Source organism: Pan troglodytes, chromosome 1, assembly GCF_028858775.2.
Source record: "Pan troglodytes isolate AG18354 chromosome 1, NHGRI_mPanTro3-v2.0_pri, whole genome shotgun sequence".
Lineage (NCBI taxonomy): Eukaryota > Metazoa > Chordata > Mammalia > Primates > Hominidae > Pan > Pan troglodytes.
The window spans coordinates 182,694,924-182,722,023 of NC_072398.2; the positions used below are offsets into that span (position 1 = coordinate 182,694,924).

Below are 27,100 nucleotides of genomic sequence, written 5' to 3' on the forward strand. Positions count from 1 at the left end.
TCTTTAGTTTAATTAGATCCCATTGGTCAATTTTGGCTTTTGTTGCCATTGCTTTTGGTGTTTTAGACATGAAGTCCTTGCCCATGCCTATGTCCTGAATGGTAATGCCTAGGTTTTCTTCTAGGGTTTTTATGATTTTAGGTCTAACGTTTAAGTTTTAATCCATCTTGAATTAATTTTCATATAAGGTGTAAGGAAGAGATCCAGTTTCAGCTTTCTACATATGGCTAGCCAGTTTTCCCAGCACCATCTATTAAATAGGGAATACTTTCCCCATTTCTTGTTTTTGTCAGGTTTGTCAAAGATCAGATAGTTGTAGATATGCGGCATTATTTCTGAGGGCTGTGTTCTGTTCCATTGATCTATATCTCTGTTTTGGTACCAGTACCATGCTGTTTTGGTTACTGTAACCTTGTAGTATAGTTTGAAGTCAGGTAGTGTGATGCCTCCAGCTTTGCTCTTTTGGCTTAGGATTGACTTGGTGATGCAGGCTCTTTTTTGGTTCCATATGAACTTTTAAGTAGTTTTTTCCAATTCTGTGAAGAAAGTCATTGGTAGCTTGATGGGGATGGCATTGAATCTATAAATTACCTTGGGCAGTATGGCCATTTTCATGATATTGATTCTTCCTACCCATGAGCATGGAATGTTCTTCCATTTGTTTGTATCCTCTTTTATTTCATTGAGCAGTGGTTTGTAGTTCTCCTTGAAGAGGTCCTTCACATCCCTTGTAAGTTGGATTCCTAGGTATTTTATTCTCTTTGAAGCAATTGTGAATGGGAGTTCACTCATGATTTGGCTCTCTGTTTGTCTGTTATTGGTGTATAAGAATGCTTGTGATTCTTGTAGATTGATTTTGTATCCTGAGACTTTGCTGAAATTGCTTATCAGCTTAAGGAGATTTTGGGCTGAGACGATGGCGTTTTCTAGATATATAATCATGTCATCTGCAAACAGGGACAATTTGACTTCCTCTTTTCCTAATTGAATACCCTTTATTTCCTTCTCCTGCCTAATTGCCCTGGCCAGAACTTCCAACACTATGTTGAATAGGAGTGGTGAGAGAGGGCATCCCTGTCTTGTGCCAGTTTTCAAAGGGAATGCTTCCAGTTTTTGCCCATTCAGTATGATATTGGCTGTGGGTTTGTCATAGATAGCTCTTATTATTTTGAGATACATCCCATCAATACTTAATTTATTGAGAGTTTTTAGCATGAAGGGTTGTTGAATTTTATCAAAGGCCTTTTCTGCATCTATTGAGATAATCATGTGGTGTTTGTCTTTGGTTCTGTTTATATGCTGGATTATGTTTATTGATTTGTGTATATTGAACCAGCCTTGCATCCCAGGGATGAAGCCCACTTGATCATGGTGGATAAGCTTTTTGATATGCTGCTGGATTCGATTTGCCAGTATTTTATTGAGGATTTTTGCATCAATGTTCATCAAGGATATTGGTCTAAAATTCTCTTTTTTGGTTGTGTCTCTGCTCGGCTTTGGTATCAGGATGATGCTGGCCTCATAAAATGAGTTAGGGAGGATTCCCTCTTTTTCTATTGATTGGAATAGTTTCAGAAGGAATGGTACCAGTTCCTCCTTGTACCTCTGGCAGAATTCGGCTGTGAATCCATCTGGTCCTGGACTCTCTTTGGTTGGTAAGCTATTGATTATTGCCACAATTTCAGAGTCTGTTACTGGTCTATTCAGAGAGTCAACTTCTTCCTGGTTTAATCTTGGGAGGGTGTTATGTGTCGAGGAATTTATCCATTTCTTCTAGATTTTCTAGTTTATTTGCGTAGAGGTGTTTGTAGTATTCTCTGATGGTAGTTTGTATTTCTGTGTGATCGGTGGTGATATCCCCTTTATCATTTTTTATTGCATCTATTTGATTCTTCTCTCTTTTCTTCTTTATTAGTCTTGCTAGCGGTCTATCTATTTTGTTGATTCTCTCAAAAAACCAGCTCCTGGATTCACTAATTTTTTGAAGGGTTTTTTGTGTCTCTATTTCCTTCAGTTCTGCTCTGATTTTAGTTATTTCTTGCCTTCTGCTAGCTTTTGAATGTGTTTGCTCTTGCTTTTCTAGTTCTTTTAATTGTGATGTTCAATTTTGCATCTTTCCTGCTTTGTCTTGTGGGCATTTAGTGCTATAAATTTCCCTCTACACACTGCTTTGAATGTGTCCCAGAGATTCTGGTATGTTGTGTCTTTGTTCTCGTTGGTTTCAAAGAACATCTTTATTTCTGCCTTCATTTCGTTATGTACCCAGTAGTCACTCAGGAGCAGGTTGTTCAGTTTCCTTGTAGTTGAGTGGTTTTGAGTGAGTTTCTTAATCCTGAGTTCTAGTTTGATTGCACTGTGGTCTGAGAGACAGTTTGTTATAATTTCTGTTCTTTTACATTTGCTGAGGAGTGCTTTACTTCCAAGTATGTGGTCAGTTTTGGAATAGGTGTGGTGTGGTGCTGAAAAGAATGTATATTCTGTTGATTTGGGGTGGAGAGTTCTTTAGATGTCTATTAGGTCCACTTGGTGCAGAGCTGACTTCAATTCCTGGGTATACTTGTTAACTTTCTGTCTCGTTGATCTGTCTATTGTTGACAGGGGAGTGTTAAAGTCTCCCTTTATTATTGTGTGGGAGTCTAAGTCTCTTTGTAGGTCACTCAGGACTTGCTTTATGAATCTGCATGCTCCTGTATTGGGTGCATATATATTTAGGATAGTTAGCTCTTCTTGTTGAATTGATCCCTTTACCATTATGTAATGGGCTTCTTTGTCTCTTTTTATCTTTGTTGGTTTAAAGTCTGTTTTATCAGAGACTAGGATTGCAACCCCTGCCTTTTTTTGTTTTCCATTTACTTGGTAGATCTTCCTCCATCCTTTTATTTTGAGCCTATGTGTGTCTCTGCACATGAGATGGGTTTGCTGAATACAGCCCACTGATGGGTCTTGACTCTTTGTCCAGTTTGCCCGTCTGTGTCTTTTAATTGGAGCATTTAATCCATTTACATTTAAAGTTAATATCATTATGTGTGAATTTGATCCTATCATTTTGATGTTATCTGGTTATTTTACTCGTTAGTTGATGCAGTTTCTTCCTAGCCTCGATGGTCTTTACAATTTGGCATGTTTTTGCAGTGGCTGATACCGGTTGTTCCTTTCCATGTTTAATGCTTCCTTCAGGAGCTCTTTTAGGGCAGGCCTGGTGGTGACAAAATCTCTCAGCATTTGCTTGTCTGTAAAGTATTTTATTTCTCCTTCACTTATGAAGCTTAGTTTGGCTGGATATGAAATTCTGGATTGAAAATTCTTTTCTTTAAGAATGTTGAATATTGGCCCCCACTCTCTTCTGGCTTGTAGAGTTTCTGCTGAGCGATCCGCTGTTAGTTTGATGGGCTTCCCTTTGTGGGTAACCTGACCTTTCTCTCTGGCTGCCCTTAACATTTTTGCCTTTATTTAAACTTTGGTGAATCTGACAATTATGTGTCTTGGAGTTGCTCTTCTCGAGGAGTATCTTTGTGGCGTTTCTGTATTTCCTGAATCTGAATGTTGGCCTCCGTTGCTAGATTGGGGAAGTTCTCCTGGATAATATCCTGCAGAGTGTTTTCCAACTTGGTTCCATTCTCCCCGTCACTTTCAGGTACACCAATCAGATGTAGATTCGGTCTTTTCACATAGTCCCACATTTCTTGGAGGCTTTGTTCATTTCTTTTTGTTCTTTTTTCTCTAAACTTCCCTTCTCGCTTCATTTCATTCATTTCATCTTCCATCACTGATACCCTTTTTTCCAGTTGATCACATCAGCTCCTGAGGCTTCTGCATTCTTCATGTAGTTCTCGAGCCTTGGCTTTCAGCTCCATCAGCTCCTTTAAGCAGTTCTCTGTATTGGGTATTCTAGTTATACATTTGTCTAAATTTTTTTCAAAGTTTTCAACCTCTTTGCCTTTGGTTTGAATTTCCTCCTGTAGCTCGGAGTAGTTTGATCGTCTGAAGCCTTCTTCTCTCAACTCATCAAAGTCATTCTCCGTCCAGCTTTGTTGTGTTGCTGGTGAGGAGCTGTGTTCTTTGGAGGAGGAGAGGCGCTCTGCTTTTTAGAGTTTCCAGTTTTTCTGCTCTGTTTTTTCCCCATCTTTGTGGTTTTATCTACTTTTGGTCTTTGATGATGGTGATGTATAGATGAGTTTTTGGTGTGGATGTCCTTTCTGTTTGTTAGTTTTCCTTCTAACAGACAGGACCCTCAGCTGCAGGTCTATTGGAGTTTGCTAGAGGTCCACTCCAGACGCTGTTTGCCTGGGTATCAGCAGTGATGGGTGCATAACAGTGGGTTTTCTTGAACCGTGAATGCTGCTGTCTGATCATTCCTCTGGAAGTTTTGTGTCAGAGGAGTACCTGGCCATGTGAGGTGTCAGTCCGCCCCTACTGAGGGGTGCCTCCCAGTTAGGCTGCTCATTGGTCAGGGGTCAGGGACCCACTTGAGGAGGCAGTCTGCCCATTCTCAGATCTCCAGCTGTGTGCTGGGAGAACCACTGCTCTCTTCAAAGCTGTCAGAGAGGGACATTTAAGTCTGCAGAGGTCACTGCTGTCTTTTTGTTTGTCTGTGCCCTGCCCCCAGAGGTGGAGCCTACAGAGGCAGGCAGGCCTCCTTGAGCTGTGGTGGGCTCCACCCAGTTCGAGCTTCCCAGCTGCTTTGTTTACCTAAGCAAGCCTGGGCAATGGCGGGTGCCCCTCCCCCAGCCTGGCTGCCACCTTGCAGTTTGATCTCAGACTGCTGTGCTAGCAATCAGTGAGACTCTGTGGGCGTAGGACCCTCCGAGCCAAGTGCGGGATATAATCTCCTAGTGCACCGTTTTTTAAGCCCGTCGGAAAAGCGCAGTATTGGGGTGGGAGTGACCCGATTTTCCAGGTGCCGTCTGTCACCCCTTTCTTTGACTAGGAAAGGGAACTCCCTGACCCCTTGCACTTCCCAAGTGAGGCAATGCCTCGCCCTGCTTTGGCTCACGCATGGTGCGCTGCACCCACTGTCCTGCACCCACTGTCTGGCACTCCCTAGTGAGATGAACCCGGTACCTCAGATGGAAATGCAGAAATCACCCATCTTCTGCATCGCTCACGCTGGAAACTGTAGACCGGAGCTGTTCCTATTCGGCCATCTTGGCTCCAGCCTCCCAATTCAGAATTTCATATACAGCAAAACTAAGCTTCAAAAGTGAAGGAGAAACCCCATCTCTACTAAAAAATACAAAAAAAAAAAAAAAAAAAAAAAAAACAAAGAAGGCCATTGCTAATGGTAAAGGGATCAATGCAACAAGAAGAGTTAACTATCTTAAATATATATGCACCCAATAAAGGAGCACCGAGATTCATAAAGGAAGTTCTTAGAGACCTACAAAGAGAATTAGACTCCCACACAATAATAGTGGAAGACTTGAACACCCCATTGTCAATATTAGATCAATGAGACACAAAGCTAACAAAGATATTCAGGACTTGAATTCAGCTCCGGACCAAGTGGACCTAATATACATCTACACAATTCTCCACCCAAATCAACATAATATACATTCTTCTCAGCACCACATCGTACTCATTCTAAAACTGACCACATAATTGGAAGTAAAACACTCCTCAGTAAATGCAAAATAATGGAAAAATAAGAAACATTCTCTCAGACCACAGTGCAATCAAATTAGAACTCAGTATTAAGAAACTCACTCAAAATGCACATCTATATGGAAACTGAAAAACCTACTCCTGAATGATTTCTGGGTAAATAAGGACATAATGGCAGAAATAATAAGTTCTTTAAAACGAATAAGAACAACGACACAACATACCAGAATCTCTGGGGCACAGCTAAAACAGTGTTTACAGGGAAATGTATAGCACTTAATGTCCACAGGTGAAAGTGGGAAAGATCTAAAGTTGACACCCTGATATCACAATTAAAAGAACTAGAGAACCAAGAGCAAACAAATTCAAAAGCTAGCAGAAGATAAGAAATAAGATCAGAGAAGAACTGAATGAGAGAGAGACATGAAAAACCCTTCAAAAAAATGAATGACTCCAGGAACTGGATTATTGAAAAGATCAGCAAAATAGACAGAAGGCTGGCCAGACTAATAAAGAAGAAAAAAGAGAAGAATCAAACAGACACAATAAAAAATGATAAAGTGGATGTCACCACTGATCTCACAGAAATACAAATACCATCAGAGAATACTATAAACACCTCTATGCAAATAAACTAGAAAATGTAGAAGAAATGGATAAATTCCTGGACACAGACACCTTCCCAAGACTAAATCACAAAGAAGTCGAATCCCTGAATAGACCAATAATAAGTTCTGAAATTGAGGCAGCAATTAATAGCCTACCAATAAAAAAAAAGCCCAGGACCAGACTGATTCACAGCTGAATTCTACCAGAGGTACAAAGAGGAGCTGGTACCATTACCTCTGAAACGATTCCAAACAATAGAAAAAGAGGGACTCCTCCATAACTCATTTTATGAGTCCAGCATCATCCTGATACCAAAACCTGGCAGAGGCACAACAAAAAAAGAAAATTTCAGGCCAATATCCTAAATAAACTGCTAAATCGAATCCAGCAGCACATCAAAAAGCTTATCTGCCATGATCAAGTTGCCTTCAATATATGCAAATCAAGTATGTTAAACATAAAAACATACCATAAAAACATATGCGAATCAATGTAATCCATCACAGAAACAGAAACAATGACAAAAACCACGTGATTATCTCAATAGATACAGAAAAGGCCTTTGATAAAATTCAGCACCCCTTCTTGTTAAAAACTCTCAATGAACTAGGTATTGATGGGATGTATCTCAAAATAATAAGAGCTATTAATGACAAACCCACAGCCAATATCATACTGAATGGGAAAAAGCTGGAATCATTCCCTTTGAAAACCAGCAAAAGGCAAGGATGCCCTCTCTTACCACTCCTATTCAACATAGTGTTGGAAGTTCTGGCCAGGGCAATCAGGCAAGAGAAAGAAATAAAGGGTATTCAAATAGGAAGAGAGGAAGTCCAATTGTCTCTGTTTGCAGATGACATGATTGTATATTTAGAAAACCCCATCATCTCAGCCCAAAATTTCCTTAAGCTGATAAGCAACTTCAGCACAGTGTCGGGATACAAAATCAATGTGCAAAAATCATAAGCATTCCTATGTACCAATAATAGACAAACAGAGAGCCAAATCATGAGTGAACTCCCATTCACAATTGCTACAAAGAGAATCAAATACCTAGGAATAAAACTTACAAGAAATGTGAAGGCCCTCTTTAAGGAGAACTACAAACCACTGCTCAGAGAAATAAGAGAGGACATAAACAAATGGAAAAACATTCCATGCTCATGGATAGGAAGAATCAATATAGTAAAAATGAGTATACTGCCCAAAGTAATTTATAGATTCAATGCTATCCCCATCAAGCTACCATTGACTTTCTTCACAGAATTAGAAAAAACTACTTTAAATTTCATATGGAACCATAAAGAGCCTGCATAGCCAAGACAATCCTAAGCAAAAAGAATAAACCTGGAGGGATCCTGCCACCTGACTTCAAATTATACTACAAGGCTACAGTAATGAAAACAGCATGGTACTGGTACCAAAACAGATATATAGACCAATGGAACAGAACAGAGGCCTCAGAAATAATGCCACATATCTACAACCATCTGATCTTTGAAAACGTGACAAAAACAAGAAATGGGGAAATGATTTCCTATTTAATAAGTGGTGTTGGAAAAACTGGCTAGCCATATGCAGAAAACTGAAACTGGACCCCTTCCTTATACCTTATACAAAAATTAACTCAAGATGGATTAAAGACTTAAAAGTAAGACCTAAAACCATAAAAACCCTAGAAGAAAACCTCGGCAATACAATTCAGGACATAAGTCTGGGCAAAGACTGCATGACTAAAACCCCAAAAGCAATGGCAACAAAAACCAAAATATAGAATGGGATCTAATTAAACTAAAGAACTTCTGCACAATAAAAGAAACTATCATCAGAGTGAACAGGCAACCTACAGAATGGGAGAAAACTTTTGCGATCTATCCATCTGACATAGGGCTAATATCCAGAATCTATGGAACTTAAATAAAATTACAAGAAAAAAACAAAACCCCATCAAAAAGTGAGCGAAGGATATGAACAGATACTTCTCAAAAGAAGACATTTATGTGGCCAACAAACATATGAAAAAAAGCTCATGATCACACGGATGATTAGAGAAATGCAAATCAAAACCACAATGAGATACCATCTCATGCCAGTTAAAATGGCGATCATTAAAAAGTCAGGAAACAACAGATGCTGGAGAGGATGTAGAGAAATAGGAATGCTTTTACACTGTTGGGGGGAGTGTAAATTAGTTCGACCATTGTGGAAGACAGTGTGGCGATTCCTCAAGGATCTAGAACCAGCAATACCATTTGACCCAGCAATCCCATTACAGGGCACAGGCCCAAAGGATTATAAATCATTCTACTATAAAGACACATGCACACATATGTTTACTGAAGCACTGTTCACAATAGCAAACACTTGGAACCAACTCAAATGCCCATAAATGATAGAATGTATAAAGAAAATGTGGCACATATACACCATGGAATACTCTGCAGCCATAAAAAAAGGATGAGTTCATGTCCTTTACAGGGACATGGATGACACTGGAAACCATCATTCTCAGCAAACTAACACAGGAACAGAAAACCAAACACCTCATGTTCTCACTCATATGTGGGAGTTGAACAATGAGAACACATGGACGCAGCAAGGGGAACATCACACCACCGGGGCCTGTTGGGGGGTGGAGGATGGGGAGGGATAGCATTAGAAGAAATATCTAATGTAGATGACTGGTTGATGGGTCCAGTAAACCACCATGGTACGTGTATACCTATGTAACAAACCTGCACATTCTACACATGTATTCCAAACTTAAAGTATAATAAAAAAAAATGATGTTTGGCAAACTGTATATCCAAGTGCCAAAACAAAAAATAAAATTGGACCATTATACCATACACAAAATCAACTCAAAATGGATTGACTTAAATGTAAAACTTGAAACCACAAAACCGTACAAGAAGGCATAAGGAAAATCTCCTTGAAATTGGTCTTGGCAATGATATTTTTGGATATGATAACAAAAGGACAGACAACAAAAGCAAAAATAAAGAGTTGAGGCTACACCCAACTCAAAAGCTTCTGTATAGCAAACAATCAACAAAATGTAAAGACAATATTCGGAATGAGGAAAAAAGATTTGCAAACCATATATTCAATAAGGGGTTAAATCCTAAATATATAAGGGACTCATACACCTTAATACCGAAATTACAAATAGCAATTTAAAAATGGACAAAGGACCTCAAAAGAAGGAATTCAAAAGGCCAACAGGAATACGAAAAGTTGCTCAACGTCTCTAATTATCAGGGGAAATGCAAATCAAAACCACAATGAGATATCACCTCCCACATGTTAGAATGGCTACTATCAAAAAGACAAAAGGTAACAAGTGTTTTTCCATAGCCGTTATGGAAATCAGTATGAAGGTGACTTAAAAAATTAAAAATAGAACTATCATATGATCCAACAATTTCACTTCTGGGTATATATTCAAAGGAATTGAAATAAGAATTGCAAAGAGGTATCTATATTACTATGTTCATTACAGTATTACTCACAATAGCCAAGATATGGAGTCAACCTAAGTGTCCACCAATGGATGAATGGAAAATAAAATGTAGTATATATATACACAAAGGAATACTATTCTGCCTTAATAAAAGAAGGAAATCCTGCCATTTGTGACTACATGGATGGAGTTTTATGGCATCTTGCTAAGCAAAATAAGCAAGACACAGAAAAATACTTCATGATCTCACTCATATGAGAATCTCAAATAGTCAAACTCATAGAAGTAGAAGTAGGATGGTGGTTGCCAGGGATTGAGGGGAGAAAGAAATGGGGTGATATTGATCAAAGGGTACAAAGTTTAAGCTATGAAAGATGAATAACTTCTGGACATCTAATGTACAACATGGTGATGATAGTTAATAAACTGTGTTGTATAATTAATATTTGCTAAGAAGACAGGTCTTAAATCTTCTCAACAGACACAAACACAAATGGTAACTATGTAGAGGTGATGGATATGTTAATTAGCTTGATTGACATCATTTTATAGTGTATACATATATCAAAACGTCAAGTTATGCCTTAATTACATAAAATTTTTTATGTCAATGATACCTCAATAAAGCTACTAAGGAGATTTTCAAGAAAGTGCATTTTGCTATATTTGTAGATGACCTTCATGAAAGTACTGGACATGAGAGTGAGATAAATCAGGATTTCTGAACTCAAGGAGCTTACCCTGACTATTGATGGTGGGACAGACAAGTCAACAATTACAGTACAATATCTATTGATTGACTCATGTTTAGCATATTGTGTGTAGGCTCTTCTAGGGAAGGGTCATTTCTTCATTTTTATATCCATGGCATCACAAACTGGACATATCTTTATTATAGCACTTAGCAAACTGAATTATCAGTGACTATCTTACCTGTTTTTACTGGTCAGTGATTTGGGGCCTTGTTTACCTCTGCATCCCATGGCCTAGTTGTTAAATCTGCATCCCTAGTGCAGATTGCTATTCTAGTTGTTTAACTGTGCATCCCATGGCCTAGTTGTTCAATCAAATTTTGTTGAATGACTGCATGAAAGAAAAAACACATCGAAGGGCCAGCAAAAGCAATACAAAGCCTATTTCTATTTGGATATAGGAGATGAGAAGTCTAACAGGGTTGTTGCTATCAGCAAGTCTACCTGTATTTGCAGCCAAGAGACATAAAAATGAAAAGGATGAGAGAAACATCTTGGTTGTACCCACAGTACTCAAGAAGAAAGAAATAGTTCCTCAGTTCAGAGTTAATGTTTCCATAATGAAATCTGATTTTCAAATGGATACTCTTAAATTTTTTTAAATAAGAAGTTTTCTAATATAATGGCCTGCCTTTTTGTTTATTACTTGGTTAACTAACTAATATACATGGAGCTCAGGTGACTAAGACCAGCTCCTAAACTGCTACTGCAAGGGGTGATAAGTATAATGTTAGAAAGTGGATTGAGGTAGCAATTGCCTGCAATGGTTTTGAGCACCTTATATTTCAATGGAGTTTAAACCTCTTTTATTAAATGCAAATTTCTTGGTTCCAAAGATGAGCCTTAAATATTTTCTTTCCCAATGCCTTATCTTTTGTCATTCACAAACAGTTCATTTTTGACTCAAAGATTGAATAATTCTCTATCTTCTAGCTTTCAAATGCAACCAACTTAATCTAGAAACTATGGTTAGCTGTCTTAATTAAGAGTTAATATGATAAGTAGGGTATTTATGTGAATATTCAAACAAAATCATCTCAGTGAAATGCAGCATTGTTTAAGTTATATCTTAAATCTTGGTATGTTGCATTCAAGCTGAGGAGCCTGATGGAGGATAACATATTCTCCTCTAATTTGTATAGTATATGAAAGTTTACAGGTTTTTTTGTGGAGTGGGAAGATGGTTTTTTTTTTTTTCCTCTTCTTCTGACCTTAGTATATTTTTTAAAGGTCTTAAACCAAGGGAATTAAACTAATATTTATTAAGGACTGCCATCTGTACTCGGTAATTTACATCTTTTTTTTATTTGATTTTCACAACATATCTGTGTAGTAGGGGGTAGGTATGTGTAATCTCAGTTTTACAGACTAGGAAACTGAGAAATTAAACTGCTGTGATTAGCCAGTGATAAACACAACCAGTAAATGAGAAAGCTTGGACTTGAAGGTAAACCCAACTCTGCCTCTCAACTGGATAAGTGGTTAAAAAACTCAGTTTGTTATAGTTCATATGTTTTTAAATGGTGGAGCTGGTATCTCTTCAGAAAGAACTTCAGTGGATAAAATAAGTGAACTTACCTTTACGCATTAAAACCTATAGCAAATTTCCAACATCTGAGCACTAAAAACAAAGAGATTATCTCATGAACTAAGGAAGAAATTGGCGGAAGTGTATGAAAGGCACATCAATGCAGAATTATTTTAACTGACCTGAGAGTTCATGGGCACCGGAGTTATGTATGGGATAGTTCTAGGTAAAGACTTAGGATGCACTTCCTCTGGAACCCCAATCACCTCTTTAGCTGAGTAACCACACGTTTAAGCATCACTACATTTCTGTTTCAGTAAAAATTTAAAGAAGTTTAGCTTTTTTTGGTATATCATAGAATTCAGAAGGAAGGTGAGGAAAAAACTCTTAATGAAAGACAGTGTCTTTGAACAGCTGCCATAGAATTGAGAATAAGTGTATCTTGTTAGAGACTTTCATTGATCAATGAAAATAACTCTTCACTAATTTACTGATTTCTTTTTTTTTAAAGGTAAAATTAGTTATATAAGCAGACAAAGGTTGGAGAAGGATTTATTTATATATATTTTAAATTTTATATACCAAATGTATATTTGAAATACATATGATTTATTTATGTTTGTTATATAAGTGTATTTATACTTTACATATTTATTATATTATATATGTATTTCTATTACCAAAAGACTGACAGCAACATTGTATCATAGAAAAAGCACTGCCTTTCAACCTTCTGAACCTCATCTTTGTCTACCTATGAAATAGGATAATAAATGTCCTCCATTCTTCAGATAAGTGTTATGATTAAATGGGAAAATATGTATGGACATTCTTTGTCATATATTAGGCCTTATCATAATACCTTGCTTTTATGAATGATCTGGTAAACAGTATTTGTAGTTTGAAAAATATTCCATTTGGCATAATGGCAGTATTGTTGGTTCTACAGTTGAACAGACCCTGGATTTCATTCTCTAAATTTGTCACCTCTGTATTCTTTAACTTTTATGGAAACATGCTTTCTCACTGGTAGAATGGAAGATATTTTCATAGAGTTGTTGTAATTGTTTAAAGAGCTAATGTACATGGAGTACCTAGTACAATGCATGGTGTTCATTAAATGGTCATTGTGATGACTAAAATTCAAAGTCAGTAGAGATAGTACTTGGGAAGATGTTGAGGATTTGATCAGAGAAAAAAATGGGCTATTTGAATATGTATAGAAAAATATAAGAATTATTTTAAGACATAGGACCAAATTACTGTGTTCAGATATTTTGATATGGCTCTTAAATTTACTAGTTATTTAATTTATGTAGGCTGTGTGAGATAATAAAAACAGCACTATATATGTGGGCTTAGAGTCTGTAATGTGGGAATACCTAGAGATCTCAAACCTTAATTTTACTGTCCATGGAATGGGAATAATACCCACCTAGGATGGTTACTATGAAGACTGCATGAGGTAAAAGATGCAAAGTGACTAGACTGTACCTGATAAATAGTAGATGCATAAAGATAATTTTGTACCTTTTTCCCTGTCATTAGTTTCATTGTTTTGTGCACAAATCCATCCAGGCATAGACAGCTGCCTTAGTGTCATTATTTCAGTTTTTAAAAACATTCTATTAACCTTTTATACCTTGTGCATATTGGTAAGGAAGTTCTATGTAGGTTTTACATGTGAAGCTAAACACGAGTTCAGTTAGAGAATATTATCCATTTATATGTTATACAGTTAAGGTAGTATTTTTAAAACAAAAATAAATTTAGTTTGAGAGTATGTTCTCTAAAACCAGTTTCAATCCTAGGAAGTTTTTTCTGGATTTTTTTTTTAATTTAGCACACTTACGTTTTATAAAATTAACCATATTTTTCCAATTTGGAGAATGTTAGAGGTAGAAGTTAATCACCCTAGTTCAGCAGAAGTGACCCTACAGGAGCTCAGCCAGATGAATGTTTCCATAGCTCTTAGGAATGTTCAATGTGATTTCACCTTTTTCAGAAGATTATAACATATGATTACATATGTACATACAGATAGATACACACACACACACACACACATATATTTTTATTTTTAAGTAGACCCATCTCAAGTGCTTAAAAGAATGCCTAGCACATGATAATGATATGGGATGGGGGCACAGAAGTGCTGGGTAGAGAAGGGTGGGGTCCCTGGCAAGGGCTCCACCCTTGGACCTGTGCCCACATACCTAGGTGAGGACAGGCACTCCTGTTTTTGCGCCCAAATGTCGCATTTTCCAAGACCACCCTGGCCCCCCACGTACCCCATTCTGTGACTATAAAAACCCCGAGACCTGGCCGGGCACGGTGGCTCATGCCTGTAATCCCAGCACTTTGGAAGGCTGAGACAGGTGGATCACGAGGTCAGGAGATCGAGACCATCCTGGCTAACACGGTGAAACCCCGTCTCTACTAAAAATACAAAAAATTAGCCAAGCGTGGTGGCGGGCACCTGTGGTCCCAGCTACTCGGGAGGCTGAGGCAGGAGAATGGCGTGAACCCGGGAGGCGGAACTTGCAGTGAGCGGAGATCGTGTCACTGCCTGGGCCACAGAGCGAGACTCCATCTCAAAAAAAAAAAAAAAAAAAAAAAAAACCCAGACCCTAGTGGTCACAGACTCGAGCGCTGGACGTCGAGAGGAACACGCTGCAGAAGAACACACACAGGCGGCTGGATATCAAGAGGAGCAGAGTAGCGGAAGTGCACACTGATAAGGAGGAACAGACGCCTGTAGACCAGGTAGGACAATGCAGAATTCGGCCAGCAGTGGTTGGAGGAGAGTCCAGCTGCTGGGTGGCCGACTTCAGGGGAAGACCACCTTCCCACTCCATCCCCCTTCTAGCTCCCCATCCACCTGCTGAGAGCTACCTCCATCCTTCAGTAAAACTTTGCACTCATTCTCCAAGCCCACGTGTGATTCGATTTTTCCAGTACACTCAGATGAGAGCCCGGAATACAGAAAGCCCTCTGTCCTTGCAATAAGGCAGAGAGTCTAATCGAGCTGATTAATGCAAGCCACCTGCAGATGGCAAAACTGAAAGAGTGCACTGTAACACATGCCCACTGGGGCTTCAGGAGCTGTAAACACTAAACCCTAGATGCAGCCGTGGGGTCGGTGCCCGCCTCACGACCTGCCCGTCTGCATGCACACCCTAGGGATATGAGCAGGGGCACCGAAGAAGTGAGCCACACTCCCATCGCAGGCCCTGAGATGGGGATAAGGGAACTTTTCTCATTTCAGTAAGGGCTCTATAAATAATATTTATTATTATTATTATTATATAGCTCACTATTTGACTCATCTAAAATATTTATTTCAGAAATAATTACTTAGCATAGCTCCTAATATTCTGTGGTTAAAGAAAATATTATATTGAAAAGGAATCTATCACTTAACAAGGACATGTTGAAAATATTTTGAATATTCCTAATGGATAGAAAAAAATATGCTATCCTAATTCCCCTTTGTGGTCCAGCAGTGGCTCACATATAATACATTCCTACAACTGTGCTGCATAAAGAATGTGTTTTGGCATAGAAGCAGCATAATTTGGAGAGGTTTTTGTTGATAATCTTAAACAAAAACAGTCAAAATAATTTCACTTCCACTGGAAACCTGGAGGGGAATTGTTTTTGCCAAATGAAAGAAAAGATGCCAGCTTTTGAATTACGAAGTATTTTCAAGTGTTTATGTTGGGAAAATGGAAAACAAAGAACATTTGACTTTAGTGAATTTTTGTCCACCAAATATTTAAAACCTTGGAAAAACTATTTCTAATAAGCTTTTTTTCATAAATAATAGCTTGCATTTTATATCATCCATTATCCTTTTCAAGCATTTAACTTATTTCATTGTATCCTTCCATGACACGTTTGAGAATTAGGTAGAACAGGGATTATAATTTACATTTTTTACAAACAAGAAAACTCAAGTTTGGGTTAAGTGTCTCCTGTGGGTCACACGGTGGGAGTGTTAGTGTCTGAACTAGGACTTACATTCAAATGTTAGTATTTTCTCATAAATAGTCTATAGAACTTTTCCCTACTATTGTTTGATTTTCCTTAGGTATTGAGTTTAATGTTGGATTTTAAGAGGTGGTATTTGATTTTCAGTGATTGATCCATTGCTATATTGGAGGAAGCTAGTTTTCCATTATTTAAACATTTGTAATATGTTTGTGAATAGCTCCAAACATTTGCTTTCTCTGCTCTTACTCTGTCCCTGTTGGTTAGTTCACCTACTTATTAACCCACCTTTGCTACATTGAATAGGAAAGGAAATTAGTCAACTTGTAATTTGTTAGCAGCTCTACTAGAAATGTTTAGTAATGAAGAGTGCATGGGATTTTTAAAATGCAGTAATCTACTCACCACGCATAATTGGAAATTGTCATAATTTGTGAAGAACTTTTCCTAGGTGTAGGATTCAGAACTAGAATATCTGAGACATATCTAATATTAATCTATTTAGGGGGATAAGCATGACTATATAACATCCAGGTCTAAAGCTGATGAGGCTTTTGATTATTTATGTTCAAGGTCAGTGGTTCCAAATCCTAACTGATCAGAATCACTCAGGAAGCCTGTTAAAAATCCCAGCCTCTGGAGATCCTGAAGCAGTAAATTTAACATCTGTAAGTTTTTAGTCTCTCTAGGTGATTATAATGCTTACCCAGGTTTGAGAACCATGGATCTAGCACCTATTCACAGCTTTCTCTGTGGGAAGGAGCATATGGGACTTTTTTTCTGATTTTAATTTTTCCTTCTTTTAAAATATTTTCATTGTGTTAGCCTCTTCACCATCTGGATCGATTTTATTTTTATTTTTTATAAAAACAGGCAAAAATACCTTGAGCTCCAAGAAACATAATGCTTGGCTCTAGATTCCATGTGAACTATATACCTTTTGGTTTATCCATGACTAACCTTTAAATCCCAGGGTTTTTTTTTTCTCCTTTAATATAAGCAGTTATCAAAATTGTTCATTTATGCATTCATTAAGCAAATATTGATATTTGCTTATAATGAAGCTGATAATACAGATATTATCAGTAGCACTAGGAAAATATAAAATAAATAAATATAAAATAAAATAAATAAGATGTATCCGGATCTCTCACAAATGCATTACAGTGTGTTATAAAATGTTGTGTATTATGGATATGTACAATATAAGTAAATATATGAAGGAAATGTTTAGGTGGGTACTTATGGAGCATGAAAGAGGAAGCAACCACTTCCTTAACAAATGAAGAAAGATAAGATGAAGGATTCAGCCTTTCATCTTGACCTTAAAGGATGATTTTGTCAGAAGAGGAGAAGTAGGCCATTAGAGCTTGCATGGAGGCATGAAGAAGCACAGCATATTCAGGGAACTTTTAGTTCAACCATTGTAGAAGACAGTGTGGTGATTTCTCAAGGATCTAGAACTAGAAATACCATTTGACCCAACAATCCCATTACTGGGTATATACCCAAAGGATTATAAATTATTCTACTATAAAGACTCATGCACACATATGTTTACTGCAGCACTGTTCACAGGAGCAAAGTCTTGGAACCAACCCAAATGCCCATCAATGATAGACTGGATACAGAAATGTGGTACGTATATACCATGGAATACTATGCAACCATAGAAAAGGATGAGTTCCTGTCCTTTGCAGGGACATGGATGAAACTGGAAACCATCATCCTCAGCAAACTAACACAGGAACAGAAAACCAAACACTGCATGTTCTCACTCATAAGTGGGAGTTGAACAATGAGAAAACATGGACACAGGGAGGGGGACATCACACACTGGGGCCTGTCGGGAGGTGGGGGCTAGGGGAGGGATAGCATTAGGAGAAATACCTAATGTAGATGACGAGTTGATGAGTGCAGCAACCCACCATGGTACGTGTGTACCTATGTAACAAACCTGCATGTTCTGCACATGCATCCCAGAACTTAAAGTATAACAACAAAAAAAGAATTTTAATATGGTTAGAGTATAAGGGTATATGGTGAAATTGGGATCAAGATAAGGTGGAAATGTGTGTTGAAATCACATCAAGATCCTTTGTATGCCTTATAATAGAATTTAAATTTTGTCTTCTTCCCCCAAAAATATTTGAGTACTCAAATAATGGGTTTCCATTTTCATAATATGATTGAGCAGATGTATCTGACATCCCAAAGGTTACATTAAAGCCAAGGGTAAGAGTTTTGTAGTCAGTGTTTCTCCAGCCATTTCTCATCTTTCAGCATATTTATTGAGCACTTGTGAACTACACACTGGATGACATAAAGAAAAAATACTAGCCTGGGCAACATAGCAAGACTTAGCTTCTACAAAAAAATACAAAAATTAGTTGGGCATGGTGGTATGTGCCTGTAGCCTTAGCTACTTGGGAGGCTGAGGTAGGAGGGATCACCTGAGCCCAGGAGTGCAAGGATGGAGTGAGCCATGATTCCACCACTGCACTCCAGCCTGGGCAACAGAGTGAGACCCTGTCTCAAAACAACAACAACAACAACAACAAAAACTGGCTTCTTAAATGTTCTCACAGAACTTTCAACGTAGTTTAGCAGATGAAATAAATACTTGAAAAGATCATAGTAAGAGATATCACAAAGGAATTCATATTTGCTGAGGAGTCAATGAGTAGTATGAGTTCAAAGGATGGAGAGAACTAAAGTTATTTATCTGAAAAGGCTTTATGAGTAGAGTAGGGACATGACTTCAGTCTGAAGGACAGGTCGAATTGCAATAGGTAGGAAAGGAGAAAATTACTGTTAACTGGGAAAAATTAAGCAGTGGCATAAAGGTATGGAAACAAGGGTTAATGAAGTGTGTTTGGGAGCAGCAAATTGATCACTTTTCTTGAGCTAGAGTGTCATGTAGGGGCGCACATCGGTGGGTATTGACAATAAATAAATATGGCTTCTAAATGAAATGAAACCTTCAAAAAACCTTGTAAGGAAAGCTATTTCTGAATATACTTTTGATCCATCTTAAAGATCTCATAAAAAACTCCAATTTCAGCTGAACTTTTAAAAATAAATATTTTGCAATATAAAAATATTTCCTGGCATTAAGATATGCTCAAATACCAAACTCACTGCCAAGAGATTTTCCAGCTTAAACCCATGCTTTTTAGATGTGTTGTAAAGAGCTTTAGATATCATTTTATGTTTGCTTTAAACTTTTTTTCAAGGAAAAAATAGAAAAGTATATCCATTGGCCCTGTGTGCTTCTTATACATTATTGTCAGATCTTCATCTGCTAGGTGCCTGGATTTTTAGTGTAGAGATTACCTGTCATTCTTTGTTTGCCTATAGCCAGTGAACTTCAGGAATAATTTTTTCTTGTCTTGAAACAAGAATGAAGCTATATAGATAATGGTCACCATTATTTAGACATCAAAGATTAATATGAAAATATTTTCTGATAAACTTAGAACCATTTTTGTTTTATATCAGGTTTTCTAGATAAATATTTCAACTTTAATTAGACTTTTCAAATGTCCATTATTTTGTGATTTTAAAAAGCAGTGTTACGTAAAAACTATTAATGGAAGAGTCAGAGAAGTCGTTATATGAAAGTAAAAACTTTGAGGTAACTTGCTAATATTTTTGTATATTTTATTGCAATATTCTTGCATTTTTAAAGTTGGGGTTCTTTTACAAATTTTGTATCCTACTATTTTGACATTAATACATGTACATTTCTTCATTTTTCTAAAATGATGCATAAGTGTATTTTTTAACGGCTAATATCCCATTGATAGAAAGTAATTTAACCATTCCTCTATTGGACATTTAGATTTTTCCCTAATTATGTGTGTCTATTATATATTTAAACTGGAGAGACATGTATTTGCACCAAAGGTAGGTTATATGATCTACTTACGCAATGTGCAAGTGGAAAATGGATGGCAGAAGGATTGTTCTTCCTTCCTTGTTTGTTTGTACCAGAACTCTTCATTGTTTACATACATTTTAGCCTTGGTGCCATTTTCAGAAGCTTTATTTGTCTCACTTACTTTTTTGGTTTGGATAAGACTTAAATATAAAATCCATCTGTGAAGCATATTGTATATTCACATTGAAGGCTAAAAACCCTTTTTTAATTAAAACTTTATTCAGCACTCATGGTTCACTTTGTCCTGTTTTTATTATGAAACACTTCAGTCTTCTTCCTAAAAACACATATGTCTTGAACATTTCAAGATGTTTCTTGTTGCTCATGCAGAACTAGTTTCTTTATGCTCTCAGCTCACTGCCATATGTTCTAGCTGTTCATTTGCTTCCCTTTCTGGCATCTATGTAGGCAACATCTTGTATGTAATGTAAGTTAGTTTTATTCCCTTCTCCTTTATAAAACTTGTCAGAAGGTAAAATAACACACTGGAAACAGTGAATAGTACTCTGGGAAGTTAGAGTTTTCATGATTCTAAAGGATGTGGCCTTTCTTGTAATCTTAATGTTTGTAAGGTATGAAGAGAAAATGTGTCTAATGACACCTGAAGTCTTGCCAGGTGTGAATAATTACAGTTAAGGTGCTATGGATATTATTTGGTAACAACATATATTATAGAAATTGCAATTCTTTGTATTGAGTATTATACCAAGTGTGAAGATTGGGGAAATGTGGAGAGGAAAAATAATAATCAGATCATCCCTTTTATTTTCAGGAATGCACCATATGTCCTCATCTGAAAGTCTCTGCAGGATGGTCTGACTCACGTGAGTGGTTTTGAGATAAGTTGTGTTATACCTGAAGTTAGGTAAAGTCGAGAGATGAACTAACTTAAAAAGTAGTGATGTTTACATAGAATCTAAATTGGAAAAGACAATAATATCAGCATTAGAAAGTTTGCCTTTAAGTAAAAAAAATTATTAGCCATAATAGGTTTTACATTCTTCATAATAGAATATCCTAAAGCAATAAAACCTCCACTATGTGAACTCTAAGTTCTGAACATCCGAATTTTTCAAATAGTTCTGAGTTATATTTAATTTGTTCTTTACTGACTAGAACACTTCCTAATTTATCACATCATTTTAACCTCCTCAAACATACTGAATATATTTTTTCCAGGTTTATTGAGGTATAATTGACAAACAAAAATTGTGTATGTAAGGTGTACAATGTGATGTTTTGATATGTGAATACATTCGATGATTCTGGCTTCCCAATATGAAGATCACTTATTGTGTCAGCCAGCATAAAACGTAGGACTGTTGAGATAGAGTAGAATCATTTATGTCTGCATTGACTGCCTCCATGCTAATATGTCTCAATTTTGTTTTGTTTTTAGAATTTATATTTTCACATTTGCTGCATATGATGCAGAGTAGGCTTAGGGACCAGGTTACCAATTTGATATGATTGCATAAAACAAGAATGAAAATGTTCTGTGTCAGGGCCTTTTAAGTATTGGTGTTATGTCATCAGCTTTGACTATTATAAGAATTTTGTGCTTGCTTCCTGCTCCATTTAGATGCATGAACTTGGTGCATTTAAAGAGTATGTCAGTGTAGATGTCAACAGTCTATCTCCCCAAATCCAATTTAATATGTAAGGATAAAATTACATTGATTAAATGTTCTAATTTTATATACATTTTAATATAACAGAAACATAAAAGCATTTAGACTACATTTAGATTTCTTTATATGATGATTTACTATATCATATACCATCCACTCCCAGATAGATTAGAATGCACATCTTTAACTATAGTATTGTACAATTTATGATGCAAAATTTATCATTGTACCAATACAGACCTTATGGTACATTTTATTTAAGTTCATGGTGTTTTCTTTCTGAAAGGAAACTTTTCTTCAATCACAACACAAATGAAAGAGCTAAAATAGAAAGCTTTGCAAATTCAGTATAGCCATTTTAAAATGGCTTAATAAATTATTCTTTCAGTAACACTTGACTTAACTTCAATAAATACACACTGAATTACATCCTATAGGTTAGTACAGTTGATAAGCATTTTTTTCTCTCCCCGAACTAAGACATAAAAATCCACACCCAGGAGACAAGCTTAGTAGGTCACAGAAATACCCCCATGTGTCTTGCATGAGGATGTTTGTTCATGCAAAGAACATTTATTGAGCACTTATGTACTAGGGACAGTGGTAGCTGCCAAGGATAGGGGATACAGATTCATCTATCCCTGCTCTTGAGGAACTTAGAGTCCTAAAAAGAAAGACACAGATAGGTGAGTTACATTTCAATATGGAAAATACTATAATAGGTATAAACAAATTTAATCATCACCTTTAGAGGCTGAGAAATTTTTTTAAAAAAGGAATAAAGTGAGGAGTGGTGGGTAGTGGGGAAAGAAAAATGCTCCATCCTGTTTCAAAGAATAAGAGAAATATATCTCCTCGACTCAATGTTATGAATACTGGAGTTGTAGTCATGAAACATTTTTGAATGCTGTTACTATCCCATCTTGAAAAAACACAAAACATCCAGGCACAGAATATTGTTAAGTCAAAGGGAGGATATGATTAATTCTGCTAGAGAAAGGAATGGTCCAGGGAAAATTTTACAGGTACTTGAGGTGAGCCTTAAAGGATCCATGTGATTTCAGTAGGCAGAGATGTGCAAAGAAATGGTGTAGGCCAAGGGAACAGCCAGAATAAAGATCAAAGAAGGCGTGGTAATGAGGATGACACTCTCCTGCCACAATTAATTGTTACGCCTTACAGCAGAGTAGCTGGTACTGTGTAATGTAGTAAGAACCACGGACTTGGCCAAATGAGCTTGGTTTGAGACCTGTCAGTATTATGCACCAACTGTGTAGGTTGGTGGCAAGGTGCCGAATCATTCTGTGCCTCCATTTCTTTATCTGAGAAAGGGAAAATGATGCCTAACCTGAGGGCTACCATGTTGTGCAACTGTAGGACGCATCATTCACATTGTACAGAGGCCCTAGCTATCTCAGGTGGGCTGGGAGGATTAAATGAGACAATACATATAAAGTATTTAACACTGTGGCTGGCACATAGTAAGTGCTCAATAAACATTCACTACTGTTAATCAGGCAACTGTCATTTTAAAAAATGGATTCACTTGAAATCCCTTTTATTTGTAAAGCCTTATGTATCTCTACCCTTGGAAAACAATCTATGTGTTCCTGAGATTAATTTGAGTAGAATGCAAGATATATTTTGCTTCATTTACTGGGCTTCAAAATTTGTTGTCCAGGAAATATAGAAAGACAAAAACATACCAAAGAAAAACAAAACAACAAATAAATTAAATCCCCCTAAATCATTTTGAATGAACATTTTTCTCCAATGATGGTTCATTTTATTCATGCCATTGCATAGAAGTCCCAGATATATTTATGTTTATTTGTAAAACACCCCTTCTGTTACCATCTGATGTTTCCATAAGGAACATTTTCCATCACAGTTTTATGTCCCTGAAACTTAAAGATGTTTATTTTTTCTTCCCCCTTTATATCCAGAAGCAAGGCTATTTGGAATGGATTAGTTGATTAGGACATCTGACTCAGAAAATGAGACAGCCATGAATTTGGCTGAGAATTCAGAAACATGGATGGGGACATTGATTATTACCAGTCTTCAAATGTCAGCAAAGACTTCAGGGTTGCAGGAGGGAGAAAATAAAACACATAAAGTTTAATGGCTTTGGCTCTGGGGGTCTTTGGGGCAGGTTGGATGGAGTTATTTGCTGAACACATGATAGTCTTTTTCTTACTTGTCCAGCTGGATTGATTGAAGCCGGTTTTCACTCTATCTTGTAAAACAGAAAATAGCCATTAGCTACTCACCAGTATATATGGAAAATGCAGAGGGTTGTGCTTCAGTTAGGGTCTGTCTGCAGCAATCTAGTCCTCATAGCATGGGATTATGGCAAGTACTACAAATAGGCAAAGTCAAAGGAGCTTGCTTAGCCATTTAACACCTATCATGGACTCTTAAACTGGAGTTTGGATTGCAGGATGCTTTTTATGTAGTGACCTTGGATCTATACCAGTGGGAGGGAAGGACTGGGCAGAGGGGATAATTTTAGCTGCAATGCAGGCCTGATAGCAACCTTGCTCAAACTCACAGGGAGCGCTGGAGCTAAAATGGCCCATTGGAATAAACTCATGTTAGGCTGAAATGGCCATGTTTTTATACTTATTATTCACTGGATGTGGACTGCTCTTGGAAGGGTGGGACCTCTGGCAAGGTGGATCTGTGGGTAAAGAAATGCTGACAATTGAGGGCTGCCTCCCCACAGAACTGCCAGCAGCTGGGGCAACAGACCTTTTCTTGAAGAGGAATCTGGTGACACATCACCCTGCCTTTGCCTCCCCAAGTTCTATTATAACATATATGATCCAAACCAGTTTGCAGAAACATGGCTGGACAAAGAGGCTCCACCCTCTCACTCTCCCAGTTTGTTCCACAAAATAAAGTCTCAAGTAGCTCACTGTTCCAAAAGTGACTTAAACCACTGGACATCACCACCATTCCCAACACAAAACCATAGATCTAATACTAGGCCTATGAAGAGTTAGTGTTTTTCCCAAGCAGTAATTATAAGGAAGGTGTACAGCCCTAACCTGTTTATCAAGCTCCAGATTCACAGATATAAAAACTATCTGGCTATGCCAGTGGGATATCCCATGGGTACCTCCAAGTCGGTGTGCTCAAATCTGAACTCATAATTTCTTCTTTCGAGACCAAACCTGCTTTCCACATCTCAATACATTAGAGTACCTACTCTTTAGATCTAAAGCCTGGGAATTATTCTTAATTCTCTCCATCCCCCCAGAGTCAGTAAGTCCTGCAGATTTAACTTCACGAATGCCTTTTAGCGGCCTTCTCCCCTCCTCCAGTCCTCTCCCCTCCTTCACGGCTACTGTCCTAATTCAGGCCCTCATTCAAAGGAGGTTATCTTTTTGTAATTCTACTAACTTTTAAAAGTTAAAATAGTATGTTGTTGCAAATAGTGTAGTACAGCTTATGATATTCTCTTTTCTTACCCCATACCTGCAGGTACCCAGGGATGACCTTCTGTGAATGGTCTGCCTAGGTATTCTGGTGGATTCCTCCACAACTCCTTTTGATATTATGTAGATATAATACCTTTTATCTTGACTTCAACAAGCCAAGAACAATCTCTACTATGAAAGATGAAAATTTAATGTTGACTACCTTTCCTCCCTTCTCCCAGTGTTTGATATTCATGTTATTATTAGTTATTTTATTGATTACATATGTAATTTTCAGTAACAGACTTAAACCTCTATTTCTTGCTCCACCTACTTTGAACAATCTGTTGACTACCTACTTTGTAAGAAGACAGATATTAACACTTCTGTCTTTGCCCTCTCAATTCTATCTTTTGTCAACTACATGTTTATGTTGTCAAAGTTGTAACATTTACATTCTGTTCTTTAGCCAAATTAATCTTCCATGCTCTTCCTTCCATAATTTTTTATTCTACAATTAACATTTTGATGTGTTTGCTTTAGTACAGTATTAATTTATCAATCCTTTTTTAAACAGTGGTAAAATGTACATAACATAATATTTATAATTTTAACCATTGTAAAATATACAAATTTTAACCATTTATAATTTTAACCAAATGTACACATTTGGTTACAGCATTCATAATGTACATAATGTACAGCATTCATAATGCTGTATACCTATCACCACTATCTATACCCCAAATTTTTCATCATCCTCAACATAAACTCTGTGCCCACTAAACAATTTCTCCCCCTTGCCTACTCTTCCCCTGCCCTCTATTCAGCTTTTTCTCTCTCTGAATTTGCCTATTCTGGGGACCTCATGTAAGTAGAATCATTCAATATTTGCCTTTCTCTGTCTGGTTTATTTCAGTAAATGTAATGTTTTCAAGGTCCATTCACGTTATAGTATATATCAAAAATTCATTCCTTTTTAAAAAAACTTTTATTTGAGGTTCAGGGATACATGTGCAGCTTTGTTACACAGGTAAACTGGTGTCACGAATGTTTATTATACAGATTGTTTTATCATGCAGGTACTAAATTTAGTACCCAATTGTTATTTTTTCTGATCCTCTCCCTCCTCCCACTCTCCACTCTCAAGTAGGCCCCAGTGTGTGTTGTTCCCCTCTTTTTGTCCACGAGATATCATCATTTAGCTGTCCTTTTTACATGGCTGAATAGTATTCTATGTGTATGTATAAGATTTTGTTTATCCCTTTATCTACTGATGGATTTTTCCTTTCTTTTTTCCAGTGATACTGCAACAACCTCAAAAATTGCCATCCCTTAGCAGCCTCTGGCTCTATCATTTATTCTCTTACTGTTGCTGGAATGATCTTTCTAAAGATAAGATGCTCTTTGTATATATTAGTTGCCCTTACCCTTCCTGACTCTGTCCCATTCTTGGCTATACCGTGGCACCCAGTGTCCCTAGGCTCACCTCTACCTCTTCTCCAATGTCATCTGTGTTACACTCTCACAGACCCTGTGCTTCAGCCACAAAAGGTACCTCACTCTACCTTAGAGATGTCATGGCCTTTTACATACTTGTCTTGCTTTGTGCAGTTTCTTCTGTCTCTCATATAATCATTTTGTCTGTCTACACAGAAATCTCTATACTCCAAGTAGAGTTAAATGTCTAAATCTAAGTTAAACATTATTTCCCATGAAGCCTTCCCCATTTCCACGAGGTAATTTGTTGCTCCTTTCTCTGTTTTTCTGAAGTATTTTGTTCCCACCTAGAATTTCAGTGCTTAATTGTTCTGCAATAATTTGCTGACTTGCCTGCCTTTTTTATTCGACTGACCTCCGCGTAGATTGCAGCTGTTTTCCATATTTATGTCATGAACCTGGAAACTGTAACATTCATGAAGAATGCTGCATGAGTGAGTAGTAGTACAATGAGGGTAGGGTTGAATGTGGAGTCAGAAATCTGGGCTTAAGGACCAGTTCAGCCACATTACCTCACCTCTCTGAGTTTGTTTCTTCATTCATCAGTCCTAGACTGGTGTTGAGAACTAAATGAGATGGTTAATGTGGGAGCACTCTTTATAAAATAATTGCAAGGATTTTAAAAATTATCAGTCTTACTAGTCTTCATGTA

General features: G+C 37.2%; 1 long non-coding RNA gene across 1 annotated transcript; it reads left to right on the forward strand.

The window, feature by feature from the left end:
• The first annotated feature begins 1,120 nt into the window (after positions 1 to 1,120).
• LOC134807065 (uncharacterized) lies at positions 1,121 to 25,503 on the forward strand. The gene is made up of 3 exons (XR_010146631.1): positions 1,121 to 14,722; positions 17,516 to 17,587; positions 20,665 to 25,503. It is a non-coding gene; the product is annotated as an uncharacterized LOC134807065 (long non-coding RNA).
• Positions 25,504 to 27,100: the final 1,597 nt, after the last annotated feature.